General features: G+C 28.1%; 1 protein-coding gene across 6 annotated transcripts in view; it reads right to left on the bottom strand.

Moving 5' to 3' along the window:
* The window catches only part of LOC107452053 (tyrosine-protein phosphatase Lar), a 218,635-nt gene extending 205,632 nt beyond the window's left edge, over positions 1-13,003 (bottom strand). For 3 of the 6 annotated variants that reach the window (XM_087160767.1, XM_087160769.1, XM_087160771.1), the window contains exon 1: positions 12,704-12,993. The gene's annotated coding sequence lies outside the window, so the exon portion shown is untranslated. Of the gene's footprint in view, positions 1-3,452; positions 3,550-12,703 lie in introns of those variants that run through there. The other 3 variants (XM_043043655.3, XM_071182029.2, XM_087160770.1) reach the window with 2 other exon arrangements.
* Positions 13,004-15,812: the final 2,809 nt, after the last annotated feature.

Below are 15,812 nucleotides of genomic sequence, written 5' to 3'. Positions count from 1 at the left end.
GAGCGGTCCACCTCAGCAAGGCGAACGCTCTATCTCCTGAGCCACCATGGTGCCAAGAGAATAATCCTCTAATTTATTAACTAAAACCTTTAAAAATAATAATAATAAAATTTCATTTGCATAGACGCTGTTTTGGCATTCTTGATCTGGCTCTTTTGTTTAAATCTGTGTAATTTGTCTACTATGCTTGACAATTCATTTTAGCTCTTGGTACACCAAAAAAACTATGTGAAGTCATTGTTAGTTATCATTTTGTAAAGATAGCACAAATTTTTGAAAATAAATAATAATCAATGAAAGAAGGCTAACAAGCAAGTCGGAACAATAGAACGGACACAATAGTCCCGTGATATAAATGCCAGAGATGAAAATGCACTCGGCTGAGAAAAACATCATCAGTGATTATCTTTTCTTAAAATCATTTAACAATATATTTGTCTGAAAATATTAAAAATCGATGCCAGCAAAAAGGAAGAAAAAAATTCAACTGTAAAGGGTTCAAACCCTAAATTTCCATTTATATGCTTGTTGTGTTTTCTTCTTTTTTACACTATTTGATTTCTCTTTGGATAGATAATGACTATTTACCAGAATGGAAAAGTGAAAAGGAAAATATGAGATGAATAAATTGTCACCTACCGTGTTTATTTGCTGGTTCAAAATTACTACCAAGATATTCATCCATAGAGTAAATTACAATACTTAATTTAATTTAAAATTTTTTTGTTGGGTGCTTATTTAGAAGGAATTTCAAAAGAGATAAACTAGAGAGAAAAAAAAAATTTTTTAAAGAAGAAAGAAAGAAAAACAGGTGGATTCAAAATAGAAATGTCAATAGAAAATCACATCAATCAAAATTTCTGCAGATAAAAGCCAATTTTCGAAGAGAAATGGTGTAGAAATATTACGGGAATACGGAAAGAGTTCAAACTCTTTTTAGATATGTGTTAAGAATAGTTTTCATTCGAAATAATACTGCTATTATTGGCACGTCAATATTTGATCTAATAATTTATTTCTAAGCCTTAACTTACAGCAAAATGTAATTCTTTCTGGAAGTTGAAAATAATAATAATAATCAGAGGGTTTGGTTTCAAAACCAGTTTGTTATTATTATTTTTGAGTTAATTGAGCTAAATATATCTTTTATACGGACACTTAATTATTAAGTCAACGCTTTTGATAAGTACCTAACTTATAATTAAATGTTTTTCTAATACTTTAATTTAAGCAGCGATGGCTCAGAGGATAGGGCGTTCGCCTTCCAATGAGGTGAACCGGGTTCGAATTCCGGCGATGGCTGGTCGATACGAATTCCGCATGGCTTACACCGACCACAGTGCTGACGTGAAATATCCTCATTGGTAGACGGATAATGGGTTCGAGTCCCCTTGCTTTAAGGCTAATCGTGGGAGGTTCTAGTGGTCTTCCTCTCCATGTAACGCAAATGCGGGTTAGTTCCATTAATCAATAAGTCCTCTACGAAAGCTAATTTCTCCCAACACTTGATCCAGGAGTATCCTTCTCTTCTGGAATGGGTTCAAGATTACAAGGCTACGGAGTTGAACATTAGTAGTCGTAAACCCAAAAATTGGGTTGCCTGTTCAATGCCGGTTATAAAATAAAATACTTTAATTTTAATTGAAGCAAAAAAAAAAGGAACTTTAAAGAAAGTAATAGGAAACATAATGAATTCATAATGTGTTTGTAACAGATAAAAAACAATTCTGATACAAAAATTATATTTTAAGTGAAGATAAGCTATTTCTTTCACTAATCTTATTAACTTTCCTCGTGTATTTATCAGCAAATAAAATTATTTAAAAAAGTTAAGAAAAAAATATTAGCCACTCACACAGTATCAACAAGTAATACTTTCTTCGGCAATTATTATCTTTTACTTATAATGTTGTATAAACAGTCTAAGTCTAACTTTTAAAGAAATAATACAATTTACTAAAGATAACGAAATTCCATTTGAAGTTTCACTCATTTCATTTTTTGAGCAATATCAAATTTATCACACAAATAACAGTTAAATTCGGTTAGAATAGATATAGATAAACGGAAAATAGCATGTATTGCTATCTACAAATGCAAGAAATCAATCAATAAATTAGTTTATGTTGTAAGAATTTTTTTCTTTCTGTCTAACCAACTATTTTAGTGTAAAAATAGAAAGAAAAAAAATATATAAAATAAGATAGTAAAATATATATATGGTGAGAAAAGAAGTTTGCCAGATATGTCAACGATTGGAAAAGGCCTTGACGTTCAGAATAATCGATTTTTTATCATAAATTTCTGTGGTCAGGACGTAGATGCCTCATACCTAAAGATTTCGTGAGGAAATGCTAAGGAATTTAATTCAGAAAGAAAAATGCCTATCTATTAACCAAACCAGACCTAGTGTTAAAACTTATTTTGGTACATTTTTTTTTAAAGAAAAAGAAGAAACAAAATATCAGGCTTACTATTTTTTTTAAGAAATGCAAACCATATTTGTATATAATGTCTCATGTTTAATTTGATTTTCTTATAGGAAAATTTTGTATAAGCAGAATTTGTATTTTAATTAATGGGTCGAAAGTTATTAATTAAAATTTAATTACTTCGATAATATTTAAGTTATTTGTCTGTTCTATACCTAGATAATTCTTCACGACAAGATTATATATGTATAGTTTAAATTCTTCACATTGCTTCAAGTGTAGGCCACTTAAACTATGGCTTTTTTTTCCCCTTGGCGGCAGAGCTACTAAAATTAGCGTTATTTTAAACCATATGAAGATCAAGCGGGTAAAACGGTTTTGGTCCATAAAAGGTGATTTTGAGATAAAACGAATTTAAGGTTTGAGATTTTCCAGGAGCAAATATTAGATTAAAATCATGAAAATAAAAATATACATGAATGCCACGATTATTATACATAGTACTAATTACGATTATTATACGATATACATAATGCCACGATTAAAATTTTTAAGGCTGAAAAAAATCAAATTTGAAAATTTGATGGGACAAGAATATTTTTTTTCCTCCAAAATTTCTCCTTTATCAACACTTTCTCATTAGTATTCCCTTCGTCTTCTTTACTATACTCTTCTTATCTACGTTTTTTTTCAAAACACGGTTCTTTTAACTGTGTTATAGTAACAACTCTCGGAGAGAACCATTTTTAGGTCATTGATTTGCCAAAAACCTAGTAATATTCGAAATGCAGACGGCGATTCAATCGTTATTTTTGCAAAAAATAGACCAAAACCATTCTTCCCTCATGATTTTCATATGTAAAGAACCATAGAAAATCTTAACAGTCACTGAAACCTATTTATTTACAATTTTTAAATTAGATGATTATTTTATGTACTTAATATAAATGCTTCAAATTTAAAAATAAAATTAAAGCAATTTTATACAAACACAAATTAATTTTTTTTAAAAATCTTTACCATCAAGCAATTAGCATATATTATTAAAGCAAAAGCTTTCATCTTATGAGATTTCAGATCAGCACAAAATATCAGTAACCATATCGTCATCTAAATTGTTCTCTATAAAAAATGAAATTTAAATAAAGATAAGAAAAACTAGTTATAGTTAACGTCACTTTTAGCAATTGCTACATTTACATAAAAATATATTTATAAGTAAATAAATACATTTAATATCTTGGATTTTCACAAATCTTTATCCATATTTTGACAAACACACTGTTTTTAAAAACAAATATTTGCCGTTGCTCAGATTTAATAAGTTGAGAAATGGTAAGGATAACAGAGTCTTACAACTTATCTGTCAAAACTAACGCATTAAATTTATATGTAATAATATTCTTATTCGAAGTTACGTTAAAACGATTTTATTTAACTTCAATCTCTATTTATTGAAAATGTAAATTTATAATATTAATTAAATGAAATGAAAACAAAATTGATTTAAAATACAAATTAATAACAATAGAAATTAAATTAAAAGATATGCTTTATAATTAAAAAACTATATTATGAAATTTAAAAGATGCGCCATTACAAAATTATATTATTGCTATAAGTATAAAAATAAAATTCTCACTGGATTAGACTGAAGGATTGAGTTAGTTTAATTACACAAAAATAGCGAAGAATGCATTGCGTCAAGCTTAAACTTTATAAACGTTGTAACAAAATTTAATTAAAAACGGCAGAAAGATGAATGAAAGGAATGCAGAGATTAATGGCTGAATTCCCAGAATTGGCTGTACTGCGCCAAATAAAAATTATATTTTGACTCTACAAAAACTGAATAAGTGCTATGAACTCAGCAAATAACTAATGCTGGTGAACTGGTGTGCTATAAATTTAATCTTTTAGCAAAATGGTGGGAGTTCCTCATTGTCATGGGTCTTATTAATAGGACACAATTGTGTCTACTTGAAAAAAAAAGCCCACGCATAAAAAAATCTTCAAACAACAAAAATATTGCAATAATATTTATCTTTTTTTTTTTTTAACTGGGCACATAAATTTTGTTAAAGAATCCAATCTTATATTGAATTGGTGTCTATCAAAGGTTACTCAAGTTTTAATAAAATTGGAGATATATTGAGAAAAAAAAAAAAAACAATGAGGTAAGTAAAATGGCAAGAGCATTAGCACATCTGATAAGAAACGGGGTCTTATGAACTTTTTTTGTTATAAAAGTATATTTAAACATATTACTCAATTGAATAAATTAATTGATATTTTATAAAACTAATTAATAATTATGCTTATACAATTATTATTTTATAAAATCTGCAAGTATTTCATTCAATATCATAAGCACTTACCTCCTTTTAACCTAATCAAAGGGATAACAAATGAAATCGTAGTTAAACAGAAAGAAATTCCTTAGAGATAAGCTAATCAGTAAATTACCAGCAATTTCCTGAATTGCAGATCAAATTTGAATGCACATTCGGCCAGTCTTGATAATTTACCTTGAGACATTGGCTGACCAGTAAAATAAAAATCCTATTCCTAGGGAGAACGATACAAAATAAATATATCTTCTCCCTTTTTATGTAAAGTTTTAAAAAAATGTTCAGTCAAGTAAGTGTAGGGGAAGACGGAGCACAGCAGTCCACTTTCGCATCAAAACATTTTTTTTAGAAAAAAGTAACAGTGCAATATGCTTGAAAAAATTATCAAGCATGCTTTAAACCAGGGTTGGCAAGATTTTGCCGCAGGTGGAAAAAACCATGGTAAATACCGGTAAAAACCGTCCTGGCAAAAACAGGTTTTTGCCAAGCAAATTGGCAAAAACCTATATTTTCCAAGATGAGAGGACAAAGACACATTTTTGATACAAAATTATTCCTAAAATTGAAATATATACTATAAATATAAATAATTACAAAAAAATTAACAAAATTATTATTCCATAATTAAATCATAATGTAATAATATATCATTTTAGTAGTTTAAAACATTATTGATTGGAAAATTTAGGATTATTCTCTTTTTTCCAGTGAAATGAGCTTATTTTAAATTAATGTAACTATAATTTAAAGCATAAAATATCTATTAACATGTGTAGTTAATTATTGAACAAATAATAATTTTTTATAATAAATAATAAGAATAATATTATACAAATAATATTTATTTATTTGTAAAAAAACATTTACTTAAGGATTCTAAAATGAGAAGAGGTCAAAAACTTTCAATCTTTTAAAAATTATTACCCTTATATTAATTATTAATATGTTAAAAATAATTTTTTCATGTAAGGTATCAAAATTATTATTCCTTATGATTGATTTAAATTTGTTTCAAGTATTTTGTAATAATATTTAATCAGCAATTTAGATAATTTGGATTTTGCCGGTTTTTACCAGTTTTTGCCGGTTTTTACCAGGTTTTTGCCACTGTCTTGGCAAAAAACCCTTTTTGCCGGCAAAAACTTCAACCCTGCTTTAAACCTTTCTTATCATGCATAAATTTTATTTTACAACAATAATTGCAATGCATCATTTAAAAAAAAAATGTGTGAAGTCACGAAATAGATCACTGTGCCCCACCCCCAGTTTTAGTGGTCCACATCACAGGGTACAGTGGTAAAAATTAAAAGAAATTAAAATATTCAATTAAAAAATCAAACGAAACAAAGAAATTTTATTAAGCGAAAATAAATCGAAAAATCAGCGAATATTTGTTAATGAAATATTTAAAGGAAAATGACATCCTCTCCAATATTCTGAGGACACTCATAGATCAGGAAGAACTATAACAATATAATTATTCAATGACAACAAAACGGGCCGAGATAGCCTGGTCGGTAGGGCGCTGAGCCATGTCCGGGAGTTCGTGGGTTCGAAAACCGCCGGCTGAAGACTCCCTAGTAGTAAAATGACTAATGATGAATGTTAAATCTGTTGAGTCGCTAAGTCCTCCATGTTCCCATAACAAATGAATACCGCTGAATTAGAGATTGATAATTCTCTGGTTCAGGTCAAAATTACGAACTGTGTATGGATAAATGGATGAATGAATGGGTGTGGCAGAAGTCAAATTCTTGACCATAGATGGCTCCACTGGAAAACAAGAACTATCGTACCCCTTCTGCCTTAATGGCTGACGACAACAATGTTTGTGGATGAGTGTGTCCTTTATAGACTTCTAAGCCATCCGACAGAAAGCGATGAAATCTGGCATATAGATCGTTACAAGCACGAGAAATGTCATTGTCAAAAGTAGAACGTTCTACGACGAACGTATGACTGTGACAGATGTCGAATTTTTTAGCCATAGATGGTGCCACTGGAAAACTTTATAGCCTTTACCGTCTTAATAGGCATACGAAAACAACAATATAACCAGTGTCCTCCATAAGTGTTTTCAGAAGAACGAGCTGCCCTGCTTGCCTTTTGATGTCAATAAATGCACCCTTTTTGCCAATTTAGTAAAAAGAAGCTGACATCCCTTAAAAATATTGCCTTTTTAATCAAATTCCATTTTGAACAAAACTAATTCACTGTTTAAATAATAATTGCACTTTGGTAAAATTATCTGCGTTTATATGTTAAATGCTGATTACTATTTCAGATATTTACTTTGTTAGGATTATACTCAACGGGTTAAATTTTTTAAAGTATCCTTTTTTTTGGGGGGGGGGGCTACATTAATAATTTTTTTAAGTGATTTTAAAACTATTTTTTAAATAAATACTTTTTAAAAAAATGCACCTTTAAAACTGCTTATTTTCTCATTATATTCTCTTTGATTTTCAGTTTTTATTGAAAAAGCTGCTAAGTTGTTTATCAATTAATCATTTTTTACTTGTTTACCTACTTCTTTTGAAGGGAAAAAAAACATGCACAGATTGCCTTTTATGATAATTTTAATTATTTTTACAAACAACAAATTTTTCTTTTATCTTGATAATGACAGAGAATTACGTTTTTAAATATATCCACATAAAATAGTATAAGAGGGTAGATAAAAAAATATTGAGGATAAAATTCAATTCTTACACAAAATTTTAGTGTTAAGTGAGTGCCCCTTCAAAACTTAAAGTGCCTTTTTCAGACAGGAAGCACCCTGCACCTCTTATTTCTACAGAGAACTCAGCTGGAACTATTATTTAACTAATGATCAATAATAGATATTGCTTCATAACAAACATGTTTTCATGTATAAGTTAACATTACCAATTGGTTGCGTCGCTTTGATACATTTCATAGCATGGACCCAGTTTAAGCCAGCTCCAAACTTATCTTATTTAATTTATGAAAAATTAATTAAATCACAGGGCCAATTAACCAAGTTCTATTTATATTTCTCTCACTGGTAAGCTAGGCGACTGCCACATATTTACACTAGTTCTAATAAAATTTAAAATCATAATGTCCTTGGTAAAGTTTAAATCATTATTTAAATTTAGATTTAAGTTTTTTAAATTCATTATACTTTAAAAAAAAGTAAAAATGTTATTTAAAGGAAAACCCCTGAAAGAATAACATTATACTGTTGGTTTGTGGTGGTTTGAAATGCCCAGAAGGCATTTCAAACCACCACAAACAAGCCTTCGCCTCAAAATAGTTTATAGGATTTCATACTAATGATGATATATTTAACAAATTAAAAACTTAAAAGTAAAAATGCTGTCCATTTTTTATATTTAAGAATTATATATTACCCTGCAATGCAACATTTTAAGATAAAGATATTTAGTAACTATTTTACATAAATAGTTACTAAAGATATTTAGTAACTATTTTACACAAATAGTTAGGTATATTCCTTTGATAAGAAAGATAAAGTTTAATAACATTAAATTAATAAATGTCAAATAGTGTTAACATACATAATTAAAAAGATAAACAGTTAAAAAATAAGTATGAATGCACTTAAGCTCCAACCTAGACGCTAAAAAATTATCTGGCATTAAGTTCTATGTTACTTATTTTTTACAGAGCTGTGTCGTTTGATTTAGTAAAAATTATGAGAAAAATAATCATGACAATGTATTTAAGCAACTCTTCTAAAAAAAGTGACCAAAATATGTAAACAACAGAATAAAAATCAACTGGAAAATAAGGTAAATCAAACAGAGTGCATAGCCAGATCTTTCAACAAAAAATAAGCACCTTCTAAGTACTTTTTAAGCACACATAAAATATTTTTAATCACTTTACAAAAAAAATCATAATTATTATCTTAGCAGTAGTAAAAGTTTTTAGAACGACAAACAACAGAGAAAAAATCTCTTTTTAAAAGATATAAAATTAAGCACCTTCTACAGACCCCAAATTCAAAAAAGCACCTTTAAGCACTTTTAAGCATAAATCAAATATAAGCACCTTTAAGCACTTTTTAAAAACGATATGCACCCTGTCAAATTACTTTTGTATCTATTTGTTCTTTTGTAGTGTCTATATCAGGTTACTCTCAATGATCTCCAGAAAGGCCGGGATAACCTGGTCGGTAGGGCCCATGTCTAAGAGTTCGTGGGTTCGATCCCCGCTGGCCGAAGTCTCCCCATGTAGTAAATGGTGACTGATGCATGTTAAATCTGTCAAGTTGCAAAGTCCTCCATGTTCCCATAACAAATCAATACATTTTAGGGGTACTGATCCAGCAGTTTCCTTGTCCTCTGGATTGGTTCAAAATTACAAGGCTACGGAATTGAAGATTAGTAGTCGTAAACCCAAAAACTGGGTCGGCTGTTCAACAAGGGATATAAAATAAAATGATCTCCAGAAAAACAAGTGAAAGGTGGGACAAACAGCATTTTTATCAATAACTTTCCATACTAATGCAATATATAATGTAACATGTTTTTATAGAACCAAAAACTAAAAAAAAAAGTTTTTGGAAGAAGTTTATATGGTAATCGAGTAATTATTTTCAAGATTTAAAAATTAGATTTAAATTTTATATGAGCAGAATCAGAAACTAAGTTTGTAGTATTTATTCTGCATTTTATGCAATAAAACATTTTGCATTCTTTTAGTTGATTTATATTAATTCTAATTTAATACATAAATCCACGTTCCCCATCACTTGGACTTTGAGCTTAGGACTTTTCATACCTTACCATCTCACTCTATTTATGGCCAGATATTTTGTCTCTCTCCATGCTTTCAATTCGCTTACAATTGTCCCGCGACAAGTATTTCTAGGTCTTCCTCCTTTTCTATTGCCCTGAGGGCTCCAATCAAAAACTAGTTTTTCTAAATTTTTCCGATTTACGTAGAACATGACCAATTCATTTCCATTTTTTAACTTACAGTTCAATTGGTATCTGTTTTGCTTTTCCAAGGAATTCTGCATTACAAATTTTATGGAACCGCTTGATACGCATGATTCTTCTTTAACTATTGTTCATAAACAATTGAAGTTTATTCGTGTTATTCTTATTGGCAGTGCCATGTCTCAAATCCATATAGTAGGACAGATTTAACATTAGTGTTGACAATTTTAATTTCTTATGTTTCTGTTCTTCAATAATTTATTAAGAACAGCATAATTGATTTGTTTAATCCATTTAGTACATCATCACCAGTTCCTCCTTTGTTGTTCATTATACTTCTAAGATATGTAAAACTATTTACCCCCTCTGGTTTATTATATTCTAAGAATATGTCATTTAATTGTTTAGGAATAATTTTCAAAATTTTAGTGTCCTATTGCTTGATAACAAGCCCTGTTTTCTTTGCCCATATGTTTAAAATGTTTGTGTTTTTTGCATGTCTTGAAAAGTGTACTTCACTAAAAATAAATCGCCTGCAAAATCAAAGTCAGGAAAGATATTCAGCAAGGTTCCACTCGTACTTAAAAACGTTTGAGAATCAATCGTGGAGATTGGTAGGCAAGCAAGCAGCTGGGGGGGGGGGGAGAGACACCCAGTAATAAATATATTTATAGATAAAAGATAATTTTACAACCATAAGACTATACAGAGAAAAACACAAATTTTCTTTTCTATTAGAATAAATAGTAGAATTGTAGACAAAGGACTTTTATTTTCCATCAGAAAAAGTTCAAATAGAAAAAGCAGTAAATCTGAAGTAATGTTTGGCAATCACTGAAGTAAATAAAGATGTTTGCAGATTTGGCACGATTTAAATCACTTGATATTTTTTTTAAAAAATCATTTATGTAAAACAATCATGATTTTTGTTGAGAAAATCAGTGCTTTACATCAATCATATTTTTAAAAATAAAACTTAAGTCAAAAATAGTTTTATACAATATTATTTATAAATACATTCTTTTGAAAGTGGATCGTTTTTAATTCTGATTTTATTGATAATGAAGAGTTTATGCAAAAAAATAATGAAAAGAATACTATATTTCAAAATAGACTAATAAATAAATGAAATTAGAAACTAAAAAGGGATAAAAATGGCTTAAAATTGTTAAATTATATTTTCCCGTTAACTGTGTGTAAAATAATTCGCTGGTAATAAAATATTTTAATCATATCAATTTAGTTCTTTTGTTTATTTCATTACGAGTGCTACTAGAACTTATTAAATGCATAATGCATAATTATCAAGAATGAAAAGGTCTTGTTTTGTACAGAGAAACTTAAAATAACTTTTTGCTAATCTATTCTGATGGAAACTAATGTTCTCTTTGTCAGATATTTAACTGAAAAAATTGTCGTCCTGTCATAAAAATTTTAATATATTTAGCGTGAACAGAAAAAACTATGATTTTAAACTAAAACTATGATATGAAAACTATTGAAAAAACTATGATATGAAAACTATTTCTCAGTGAATAGTTTGTAACAATTAAACAAAATCTTTCAAAAATTTTTGTTCGAAATATTAACTGTATCAGCTATATTATTGTTTTAAATAATATTAAATTATAATTATTTGGCTGATAAATATAAAAAAAAGCATAAAAATAAAAAATTCTGATTTTAATCCACGAAATCAAAATTAAATCGCACAAATCTGATTTAAAAAAAAAAAATTTTTTTTTTTGTTTAAATCATGATTTCTGTCAAGGACTATGTCCATCTGGAATAATCTAATAATTCGAAAAATTAAAATAAAAAAAGTTCATTTGAGGATTTATGGAAAAATTACATTTGTATATTTTGGCTATTTAGTTAAATATTATAATTTGATTTTTATTTTAAAAATAGAATTTAAATGATTTTCCTTCAACAACATAGATAATAAATGGAATTTTTAGCAACTGTTACGTAAATATATTTAGAGTCAATGATTTTTAAAAGTACTCAAAATCCATTAAAGCACATCATCATGCAATATTATCCATTGCAAATAATTACATAATTGAAATGATTTAAACTGGCAAATAATATTTAATGAAACCTTATTTACAAGTACTAATATAATCATACAATTCCCAGATCTAAAAGCAATTAGGTGAAATTAAAATTACAAAAACTTTAGGTGATTATATGTGTTTAATTATAATTAAATTAACTAACTTTACGTGTTTATTTATAAAAGTTGATGAATAAATGAAACAGATTGTGACTATTTTACTAGAATAATTTTTTTTAAATAGCTGGAAAAATTAACACTATGTATCCAAACGAGAAGTTTTATTGATAAATAAGTTCTTTAAATTTTAAACATATCTATTAAAAATATTTTCATACAATGTAATGATATAAAATACACATTAATGATGTTTAGAGAAGAATTAAAAATAATAATAATTTGGCATACACAGTTCACGAAATAGATTAAAAAATAAAATAAAAAAATTTCAAATTTATCAAAATTTTATAGATAAAAGAAGCAAATAATAAAATCAGATAAAAAAATAGATAAAGTAAGCACAGTAAAAGCATTTAAATAAAATCGTATATAAAACAAATAAAATAATGTTTAACTAACGATTAGATATTCTATGACAGAATAATTGTCAAACCTGTCAAATTTGTTTACAAATAAACTTTTGACACTTTATACTGATTAAAACAAATACATTTATTTGAGATGGATAAAATTGATCATACAGGGTGATAAAAGTAAATTAAATATAACTAAAAACTTTTCAAATTAATTATTGAAGATATTTATAAAACTGATGTTATGTCGCCAAGTTAGGAAATGAGCGGCGATTCGGCGCGCATCAACAAAAAAAGAATCGCTATTACGAGACGTGCAGCTTAAAATCGGGTATTATCTTCATTAAAAAATAAACAATACAAATTACATAAACACAATTACGAAATAACTTACTTGATTCGCAAATCCCTTGTTCCTGAAATTAGTGCAGAAAGATCAGCTTCGATTACTGTTGATGTTATACAGGAGTTCACAGACACAACACCGTTTGTTCGAAATAATTTGAATTTCTTTCAATCCAAGCACATTTGCACTATTTTAAGCATTTATTAAGGGACTTGAATGCACAAATGAGCTCATCCAAAGCGGATTATCGCTCTATTTCGGTAAATAAACGATAAAAAATACATTCAAATTCACAACATCAAAGAATAGTCTTGTTTTCATTCACTGATATCCACTATGGCCGACCGTAGGGTTGCCATAGTGTAGTAAAGGGTGTGTACAAATCCCACAAACGCAGAGTAATCGCTCTTATGCAGATTTATCTTTTGATCGCCATTCAAATATTTAATAGACTTCATTTGTGGTGTTAAACGTAATTTAAACCTTTTGTATCAACATCTTTCATCAATTCCGCGAGTAGTCGATTTGTTTTACACATAGTTGATAAAAAATTCATCGATATATAAAAAGAAAACCGATCCATCATTTTCTTTTTGTATTTTACTAGAATTTATTTCGAAGATTTTTTATTTATTATAGGAATGAAAGACACGCTAAATTATCTTTAGGCATCTTCTATTTGTTTTTTTAAAACGCCTCTTTGTTAAGATAAGAACAATTTCAAAGAATAATTGTTTTTTATTATTCGTTTGTTATTTACTTTGTTCATTTCGCTTCAAGCTTTAAATAATGAATATCGTATTTTCAAAAATGAAAACGATTTTTTATTTATTTCAATAATAAAATACTTAAATCTAGAATTTATCAATCAAAATTATTAAAATTTATGCTCTAGTTGTTGTCCAATATTTTAAACACATAAAACGAGTAAAGATTAAAAAAAGGGTTTTTTAAGTTTTTGTTATTATTTTACTATGTTAAAAAAAAAAAATTTCTTTCAAATTATGTAATTGGATACCTGCAAGTGAGGTCATTGTTGGTAAATCCTGGCATTTGTCTCTTCAGAAACCAATCAGGTTAGCCACACGCTCATGACGTCGCTAGCAAGTATCCAATTATTTCTTGTTTAAATCACGTGTAGAGCCCCTGAATTAGACTCACTAGTAGAATCACTAGTAGAGCCCTGATAGTATAGGAGCCTTAATCACATGGTTAGACATAATCATGTCACTTCTTCTCGAGTTGCAATGGCTTAATTATAATTTTTCATTTTATTTATTTTTTCTTCTTTTATTTATTTATTTATTTATTTTTTAAGTTAGCTGATAAAAATTATTTTTATCTTAGTCGCGATGTCATAATGATTAGTGCTTTGAGTTGTCATTATACAAAATTATTGGTTCAGCCACAGCTACTGATTGAAGCTCACCCACTTTAACAACTTGGTAGCAACTTGCTCGGAAAGTAAATGCGGCTGATGCGCGATGCTGACCGCCATGCCGTTGATCTCAAAATTATGAAGATATGACGGCATCAGCCAACAATAGGCTGTGGTGGAAATGAGTTGTTTTTTTACTCATTTGCCATTTAGGTATGAAGATCCTAGTATGGGGAAATGAAACAATAAGGCTTAATGAAAACAATTTATTACTTTTTGTAATGCGATTTATATAGTTAGTTTTATTATTATTAAATATCATAATTAAAAAGTATTTCTGAAATTTAATTAATTTATTTATTTATTTATTTGTTGGTTTAGAAGATGGCAAACAAAATTTAAATTATATCACATGATTGGCTACCAAATTAAATTATAATTAATTAATAATTAATTTCTCTCATTTTAGACGATATGTTTGATAAAATAGGATTGCTAAGCGTGATGTTCAAAAACATACCTATTCTTTCTTCCATTTTTTTTTTTTTTTGAAAATATTTAGCCTTATTGTTTTTAACGCAAAATTATTTTAAATCAGGCCAAGCAGTTTTTATACATATCTGACTTAGTTCTAAAAGAAATGTATTTTCAGACTAGATTAAAAATTGATTATGATCGTAAAAAAACGATTTTTAAAGTAGAGCAAAAGCTCTAAAATTTCAAAATGCCCATCTTTTAGCATTTTTCCTCAGAGAACTCGCGTCTAAGCCCTCGAGGGAGCATCCCCGGTGTGTTATATGAAACTGCTCCCCTCCCCCTCATATCTTTCAAATGAAAAACAATTTCCCCGAAAATCCCCTTCCAAAGAGCAGCGAAGTAACAGTTGCTATGGTGTCCACACGCGCAAATGCTATCACGAAAGTTCTGAATATATTTGATTGATCTCTTTCCCAAAAGAAAGCTCTTAAAGTTCTAGTAATAGAAAAATGGATACCAGGAATGGATTTTAAAACTTTAATCTTTAATTCCTCGCTGACTTTTATTTACATCTACTCACTTCAAAGATTTTTCAATTTCTCCGAATAGTTTGAGAAACGAAAAAATATATAAATATATGTACATGAGTTTTGCTTTCTCTTCATTTGAGTTTAAATGATAGATATTTAAATGTAGATATTAATATCTTTCTGGCATAGATAAATGCTTTTAAAAATTTTATAAGATTTGAGTTAGAAAAAAAAAGGTAAATATGTTACTTTTAAAATTATAGTAATTCCATTTTTTATTATAATGCTATTTAAAGAAATAAATTTATACAAATAATAGGTATGTTATCTTTGTAGGTTTATAAATTGTTAATCAAATGTAGGTTTATAAGTAACTGTTAATATTAGTAACAATTAATGAAAGTAACAGTAAGTGCTTAGAAGTAATAGTGCCCATGATGTTCACAGGCGCAAATGCTATCGCGAAAATTCTGCATATATTTGATTGATCTCTTTCCCAAAAGAAAGCTCTTAAAGTTCTGTTATTAGAAAAATGTATACCAGGAATTTGATTTTAAAGCTCTAATCTTTAATTTTTGGCTAACTTTTATTCACATCTACTTCAAGATTTTCAATTTCTTTGAATATTTTGAGAGATCAAAAAATACACATCATTTTACTTCTTTCTTCGTTTGAGATCAAATGATTGATATTTACAAGCAGCTTTTAATATCTTTCTGGCATGGATAAATATTTTTACAAATTTTATAAGATTCGAGTCAGAAAACTAAAC

Source organism: Parasteatoda tepidariorum, chromosome 4 (genome assembly GCF_982258835.1).
Source record: "Parasteatoda tepidariorum strain Cologne lab strain chromosome 4, Ptep-v5.0, whole genome shotgun sequence".
Classification (NCBI taxonomy): Eukaryota; Metazoa; Arthropoda; class Arachnida; order Araneae; family Theridiidae; genus Parasteatoda; species Parasteatoda tepidariorum.
The sequence above is the reverse complement of the archived record's forward strand: the minus strand, read 5'-3'. Positions and strand labels throughout refer to the sequence as shown.